Source organism: Thalassophryne amazonica, chromosome 13 (assembly GCF_902500255.1).
Source record: "Thalassophryne amazonica chromosome 13, fThaAma1.1, whole genome shotgun sequence".
Lineage (NCBI taxonomy): Eukaryota > Metazoa > Chordata > Actinopteri > Batrachoidiformes > Batrachoididae > Thalassophryne > Thalassophryne amazonica.
This window is the reverse complement of record NC_047115.1, coordinates 91,215,587-91,224,188: the sequence shown is the minus strand read 5'-3', so window position 1 is coordinate 91,224,188 and position 8,602 is coordinate 91,215,587. Positions and strand designations below refer to the sequence as shown.

The following is an 8,602-nucleotide window of genomic DNA, read 5'->3' as shown; positions in this document are numbered from 1 at the left end:
CCAAGGGATGGTCCAGGGTCACCCGATCCAGCCCTAACTATAAGCCTTAGCGAAAAGGAAAGTTTTAAGCCTATCAGACACTTCTGATTTAAAGCTCTCTTTTTCAGAGGAGCTACAGCATCCAAAGTTGTCTTCAATGAGGATGTAAAACTATTGACAAGATACTCTAACTCCCTTACAGAGTTTAGGTAGCTACTCTGCTCTGTGTTGGTATATGACATTAGAGAACATAAAGAAGGAATCATATCCTTAAACCTAGTTACAGTGCTTTCTGGAAGACTTCTAGTGTAATGAAACTTATTCCCCACTGCAGGGTAGTCCATCAGAGTAAATGTAAATGTTATTAAGCAATGATCAGACAAAAGGGAGTTTTCAGGGAATACTGTTAAGTCTTCTATTTCCATACCATAAGTCAGAACAAGATCTAAAATATGATTAAAGTGGTGGGTGGACTCATTTACTTTTTGAGCAAAGCCGATAGAGTCTAATAATAGATTAAATGCAGTGTTGAGGCTGTCATTCTCAGCATCTGTGTGGATGTTAAAATCGCCCACTATAATTATCTTATCTGAGCTAAGCACTAAGTCAGACAAAAGGTCTGAAAATTCACAGAGAAACTCACAGTAACGACCAGGTGGACGATAGATAATAACAAATAAAACTGGTTTTTGGGACTTCCAATTTGGATGGACAAGACTAAGAGACAAGCTTTCAAATGAATTAAAGCTCTGTCTAGGTTTTTGATTAATTAATAAGCTGGAATGGAAGATTGCTGCTAATCCTCCGCCCCGGCCCGTGCTACGAGCATTCTGACAGTTAGTGTGACTCGGGGGTGTTGACTCATTTAAACTAACATATTCATCCTGCTGTAACCAAGTTTCTGTTAGGCAGAATAAATCAATACGTTGATCAATTATTATATCATGTACCAACAGGGACTTAGAAGAAAGAGACCTAATGTTTAATAGATCACATTTAACTGTTTTAGTCTGTGGTGCAATTGAAGGTGCTATATTATTTTTTCTTTTTGAATTTTTATGCTTAAATAGATTTTTGCTAGTTATTGGTGGTCTGGGAGCAGGCACCGTCTCTACGGGGATGGGGTAATGAGGGGATGGCAGGGGGAGAGAAGCTGCAGAGAGGTGTATAAGACCACAGCTCTGCCTCCTGGTCCCAACACTAGACAGTCACAGTTTGGAGGATCCCAAAAAATTGGCCAGATTTCTAGAAATGAGAGCTGCTCCCTCTAAAGTGGGATGGATGCCGTCTCTCCTAACAAGACCAGGTTTTCCCCAGAAGCTTTGCCAATTATCAATGAAGCCCACCTCATTTTTTGGACACCACTCAGACAGCCAGCAATTCAAGGAGAACATGCGGCTAAACATGTCACTCCCGGTCTGATTGGGGAGGGGCCCAGAGAAAACAACAGAGTCCGACATTGTTTTTGCAAAGTTACACACCGATTCAATGTTAATTTTAGTGACCTCCGATTGGCGTAACCGAGTGTCATTACTGCCGACGTGAATTACAATCTTACCAAATTTACGCTTAGCCTTAGCCAGCAATTTCAAATGTCCTTCGATGTCGCCTGCTCTGGCCCCCGGAAGACAATTGACAATGGTTGCTGGTGTCGCTAACTTCACATTTCTCAAAACAGAGTCGCCAATAACCAGAGTTTGATCCTCGGCGAGTGTATCGTCGAGTGGGGAAAAACGGTTAGAGATGTGAATGGGTTGATGGTGTACACGGGGCTTCTGTTTAGGGCTACGCTTCCTCCTCACAGTCACCCAGTCAGCCTGCCTTCCCGACTGCACGGGGTCTGCCAGGGGGGAACTAACGGCGGCTAAGCTACCTTGGTCCGCACCGACTACAGGGGCCTGGCTAGCTGTAGAATTTTCCACGGTGCGGAGCCGAGCCTCCAATTCGCCCAGCCTGGCCTCCAAAGCTACGAATAAGCTGCACTTATTACATGTACCGTTACTGCTAAAAGAGGCCGAGGAATAACTAAACATTTCACACCCAGAGCAGAAAAGTACGGGAGAGACAGGAGAAGCCGCCATGCTAAAACGGCTAAGAGCTAGTAGCTACCTAACCATGCAAAAACACCGGGATCTGGTTAAATAGACTATTGGCAGTTCTGCTTTCAATATTTACAGTTGGAGCCTTTATAATTTAAGTATACCATATACTGATGGATTTTTGGCCTGTTGTTTAGGGTAAGGGGCAGCACGGTTGCTTAGTGGTTAGCACTGCTGCCTCACAACAAGAAGGTGATGGGTTCGATTCCCAACTGTGGCCTATCTGTGTGGAGTTTGCGTATTCTCCCAGTGTTTGCGTGGGTTCTCTCTGCGTGCTCCGGCTTCCTTCCACCTCCAAAGACACGCAGGTTAGGTGGATTGGAAACTTTAAATTGTCTGTAGGTGTGCGTGCAGGTGTGAATCAATCAATCAATCAATTTTTTTTTTTATATAGCGCCAAATCACAACAAACAGTTGCCCCAAGGCGCTTTATATTGTAAGGCAAGGCCATACAATAATTATGTAAAACCCCAACGGTCAAAACGACCCCCTGTGAGCAAGCACTTGGCTACAGTGGGAAGGAAAAACTCCCTTTTAACAGGAAGAAACCTCCAGCAGAACCAGGCTCAGGGAGGGGCAGTCTTCTGCTGGGACTGGTTGGGGCTGAGGGAGAGAACCAGGAAAAAGACATGCTGTGGAGGGGAGCAGAGATTGATCACTAATGATTAAATGCAGAGTGGTGCATACAGAGCAAAAACAGAAAGAAACAGTGCATCATGGGAACCCCCCAGCAGTCTACGTCTATAGCAGCATAACTAAGGGATGGTTCAGGGTCACCTGATCCAGCCCTAACTATAAGCTTTAGGAAAAAGGAAAGTTTTAAGCCTAATCTTAAAAGTAGAGAGGGTGTCTGTCTCCCTGATCTGAATTGGGAGCTGGTTCCACAGGAGAGGAGCCTGAAAGCTGAAGGCTCTGCCTCCCATTCTACTCTTACAAACCCTAGGAACTACAAGTAAGCCTGCAGTCTGAGAGCGAAGCGCTCTATTGGGGTGATATGGTACTACGAGGTCCCTAAGATAAGATGGGACCTGATTATTCAAAACCTTATAAGTAAGAAGGAGAATTTTAAATTCTATTCTAGAATTAACAGGAAGCCAATGAAGAGAGGCCAATATGGGTGAGATATGCTCTCTCCTTCTAGTCCCCGTTAGTACTCTAGCTGCAGCATTTTGAATTAACTGAAGGCTTTTCAGGGAACTTTTAGGACAACCTGATAATAATGAATTACAATAGTCCAGCCTAGAGGAAATAAATGCATGAATTAGTTTTTCAGCATCACTCTGAGACAAGACCTTTCTAATTTTAGAAATATTGCGTAAATGCAAAAAAGCAGTCCTACATATTTGTTTAATATGTGCTTTGAATGACATATCCTGATCAAAAATGACTCCAAGATTTCTCACAGTATTACTAGAGGTCAGGGTAATGCCATCCAGAGTAAGGATCTGGTTAGACACCATGTTTCTAAGATTTGTGGGGCCAAGTACAATAACTTCAGTTTTATGAGTTTAAAAGCAGGAAATTAGAGGTCATCCATGTCTTTATGTCTGTAAGACAATCCTGCAGCTAATTGGTGTGTGTCCTCTGGCTTCATGGATAGATAAAGCTGGGTATCATCTGCGTAACAATGAAAATTTAAGCAATACCGTCTAATAATACTGCCTAAGGGAAGCATGTATAAAGTGAATAAAATTGGTCCTAGCACAGAACCTTGTGGAACTCCATAATTAACTTTAGTCTGTGAAGAAGATTCCCCATTTACATGAACAAATTGTAATCTATTAGACAAATATGATTCAAACCACCGCAGCGCAGTGCCTTTAATACCTATGGCATGCTCTAATCTCTGTAATAAAATTTTATGGTCAACAGTATCAAAAGCAGCACTGAGGTCTAACAGAACAAGCACAGAGATGAGTCCACTGTCCGAGGCCATAAGAAGATCATTTGTAACCTTCACTAATGCTGTTTCTGTACTATGATGAATTCTAAAACCTGACTGAAACTCTTCAAATAGACCATTCCTCTGCAGATGATCAGTTAGCTGTTTTACAACTACCCTTTCAAGAATTTTTGAGAGAAAAGGAAGGTTGGAGATTGGCCTATAATTAGCTAAGATAGCTGGGTCAAGTGATGGCTTTTTAAGTAATGGTTTAATTACTGCCACCTTAAAAGCCTGTGGTACATAGCCAACTAACAAAGATAGATTGATCATATTTAAGATCGAAGCATTAAATAATGGTAGGGCTTCCTTGAGCAGCCTGGTAGGAATGGGGTCTAATAGACATGTTGATGGTTTGGATGAAGTAACTAATGAAAATAACTCAGACAGAACAATCGGAGAGAAAGAGTCTAACCAAATACCGGCATCACTGAAAGCAGCCAAAGATAACGATATGTCTTTGGGATGGTTATGAGTAATTTTTTCTCTAATAGTTAAAATTTTGTTAGCAAAGAAAGTCATGAAGTCATTACTAGTTAAAGTTAATGGAATACTCAGCTCAATAGAGCTCTGACTCTTTGTCAGCCTGGCTACAGTGCTGAAAAGAAACCTGGGGTTGTTCTTATTTTCTTCAATTAGTGATGAGTAGAAAGATGTCCTAGCTTTACGGAGGGCTTTTTTATAGAGCAACAGACTCTTTTTCCAGGCTAAGTGAAGATCTTCTAAATTAGTCAGACGCCATTTCCTCTCCAACGTACGGGTTATCTGCTTTAAGCTACGAGTTTGTGAGTTATACCACGGAGTCAGGCACTTCTGATTTAAAGCTCTCTTTTTCAGAGGAGCTACAGCATCCAAAGTTGTCTTCAATGAGGATGTAAAACTATTGACGAGATACTCTATCTCACTTACAGAGTTTAGGTAGCTACTCTGCACTGTGTTGGTATATGGCATTAGAGAACATAAAGAAGGAATCATATCCTTAAACCTAGTTACAGCGCTTTCTGAAAGACTTCTAGTGTAATGAAACTTATTCCCCACTGCTGGGTAGTCCATCAGAGTAAATGTAAATGTTATTAAGCAATGATCAGACAGAAGGGAGTTTTCAGGGAATACTGTTAAGTCTTCTATTTCCATACCATAAGTCAGAACAAGATCTAAGATATGATTAAAGTGGTGGGTGGACTCATTTACATTTTGAGCAAAGCCAGTAGAGTCTAATAATAGATTAAATGCAGTGTTGAGGCTGTCATTCTCAGCATCTGTGTGGATGTTAAAATCGCCCACTATAATTATCTTATCTGAGCTAAGCACTAAGTCAGACAAAAGGTCTGAAAATTCACAGAGAAACTCACAGTAACGACCAGGTGGACGATAGATAATAACAAATAAAACTGGTTTTTGGGACTTCCAATTTGGATGGACAAGACTAAGAGTCAAGCTTTCAAATGAATTAAAGCTCTGTCTGGGTTTTTGATTAATTAATAAGCTGGAATGGAAGATTGTTGCTATTCCTCTGCCTCGGCCCGTGCTACGAGCATTCTGACAGTTAGTGTGACTCGGGGGTGTTGACTCATTTAAACTAACATATTCATCCTGCTGTAACCAGGTTTCTGTAAGGCAGAATAAATCAATATGTTGATCAATTATTATATCATTTACCAACAGGGACTTAGAAGAGAGAGACCTAATGTTTAATAGACCACATTTAACTGTTTTAGTCTGTGGTGCAGTTGAAGGTGCCATATTATTTTTTCTTTTTGAATTTTTATGCTTAAATAGATTTTTTCTGGTTATTGGTGGTCTGGGAGCAGACACCGTCTCTACGGGGATGGGGTAATGAGGGGATGGCAGGGGGAGAGAAGCTGCAGAGAGGTGTGTAAGACTACAACTCTGCTTCCTGGTCCCAACCCTGGATAGTCACGGTTTGGAGGATTTAAGAAAATTGGCCAGATTTCTAGAAATGAGAGCTGCTCCATCCAAAGTGGGATGGATGCCGTCTCTCCTAACAAGACCAGGTTTTCCCCAGAAGCTTTGCCAATTATCTATGAAGCGCACCTCATTTTTTGGACACCACTCAGACAGCCAGCAATTCAAGGAGAACATGCGGCTAAACATGTCACTCCCGGTCCGATTGGGGAGGGGCCCAGAGAAAACTACAGAGTCCGACATTGTTTTTGCAAAGTTACACACCGATTCAATGTCAATTTTAGTGACCTCCGATTGGCGTAACCGGGTGTCATTACTGCCGACGTGAATTACAATCTTACCAAATTTACGCTTAGCCTTAGCCAGCAGTTTCAAATTTCCTTCAATGTCGCCTGCTCTGGCCCCCGGAAGACAATTGACTATGGTTGCTGGTGTCGCTAACTTCACATTTCTCAAAACAGAGTCGCCAATAACCAGAGTTTGATCCTCGGCGGGTGTGTCGTCGAGTGGGGAAAAACGGTTAGAAATGTGAACGGGTTGGCGGTGTACACGGGGCTTCTGTTTAGGGCTATGCTTCCTCCTCACAGTCACCCAGTCGGCCTGCTTTCCCAGCTGCTCGGGATCTGCCAGAGGGGAACTAACGGCGGCTAAGCTACCTTGGTCCGCACCGACTACAGGGGCCTGGCTAGCTGTAGAATTTTCCACGGTGCGGAGCCGAGTCTCCAATTCGCCCAGCCTGGCCTCCAAAGCTATGAATAAGCTACACTTATTACAAGTACCGTTACTGCTAAAGGAGGCCGAGGAATAACTAAACATTTCACACCCAGAGCAGAAAAGTGCGGGAGAGACAGGAGAAGCTGCCATGCTAAATCGGCTAAGAGCTAGTAGCTGCGCTAAGCTAGCGGATTCCTAAAAACACGCAAAGTGAATAATGTGTAAATAATTTAGAGGTGATTCAGCAGAAGGAGTGCTTTAGTTAAGGCACGTGAAGATTACACTGGGAAACAAATCGTTATCTAGATAACTAGATCAATCTAACTGCGCAGATTAAACAGCTAACAGATACAGAAAAACACCGCTGTGCTCTGGAACAGGAAGTGATACAATACCGCAGTGAGAGCCAACTACCAGTAGAGGCCTGAATGTGTTTGTTTGTCTATATGTGGCCCTGCAACAAACTGGCGTCCTGTCCAGGGTGTACCTCGCCTGACACTCTATGACTGCTGGGATAGGCCCTTAATTGGACTAAGCAGTTGACGTGTGTGTGTGTGTGTGTGTGTGTGTGTGTGTGTGTGTGTGTGTGTTTGTTTAGGGTAGGGATATGAAAAAAGGCCCATCTGATGCCATCAAACAAACCTAAGGCTGCAAGTGGATAATAAATTGCAATACCCAATACCTGTACAGCAAATATGCAAAATAATTGCACATTTTGCGATAAAAGCATGAAATTTGGTATACCTATAGCCAAAGCTATTCCAAATAAAATTGGTTATTGGGCCATCATGAATTTTCATTATGTCACCTATGGCAGCCAATTTTGTAACTGAAAATTGAAAAATGCCTCCATCATATTAAAAAATATACTATTTTACTTGTCTGATCATAATGATTCCAAAAAGGTACAATGTGAACTATCTATGACTGAATATTATGGAGTTATGGGGCAAAAACAGCAAAAAAAAACAAAAAAACAAAACAAAACAAAACTGATGCAGATTATTGGTTCTGTTAACAGGATTAATAAATGGAATAGTTTTGACTATACTGAATGTTTGGTCACCAAAATAAATGCCAAACAAAGTTGACATCCATTAAATTATATGACATATTCTATGACATATTATATGAATATGACATATGTCATATTCATATTCCCCATAACATTATAACTAAGCAGGACACATGGTGCAAATTGCTCCTTTTCAAACCCCTAATAAGTCAACCAATAATTTTGTATCACACTTCAAGGTCTTGGTGAAACTCAGTCATGCTCATCTTCGAACTCTTCTGAGAAACACTCATTTGGATCTCCAATTCATATTTGGTGGAAATGTGATATCTTTGACAGTCTGGCGTCCTGTGCAGAGTGTACTCCACCTCATGTCCTATGACTGCTGGGTTCAGCTCCAAATCCCCTGTGACTTTAAATGGAGTAAGCAGGTATGAAAAATTGATGGATGATATCTTTGGTTGAAATTATCATGGTACAATGACCCAGAAGGTGTTCAGCAAAGTAGAATCTAAGTGAAACTCAATTATACTCACATACTTTTAACCCCCCCCCAAAAAGGAGGCAATGTTTTCACCTGTGTTTATCTGTTTGTTTGTGTGTTTGTGACTTTTAGCGTGATCATTTCAATGAACTTTGACCAGATAATATTTCAAGAAATAAGTGCTTCAATTTTGTAGTTGAAACAAAGAAAATTCCCATACTGGGATCCGGAATAATGTTTGTCACATAGCAACATTTAGCTCAACATTTGGTGAGCAGATGGGAAATGTGCTGTAAAATGAAGGATTTTACTTTGAATTTGATCCAGAACATGTCTTTCAGATCATATGTGGCCTTGGTAGAGGTACAGTGTGCACTGTCTGAGCACCCTTTAATTTTTCACAATTGTAAGTTAGGCTCATCACTACAGGTTGCTGTCCTTTC

The 8,602-nt window shown here is 41.5% G+C and overlaps 1 long non-coding RNA gene across 1 annotated transcript; it reads left to right on the top strand.

Moving 5' to 3' along the window:
• Nucleotides 1-3,804: 3,804 nt before the first annotated feature.
• LOC117523220 lies at nt 3,805-7,764 on the top strand. Its single transcript, XR_004564447.1, has 3 exons — nt 3,805-3,814; nt 5,340-5,346; nt 7,682-7,764. It is a non-coding gene; the product is annotated as an uncharacterized LOC117523220 (long non-coding RNA).
• Nucleotides 7,765-8,602: the final 838 nt, after the last annotated feature.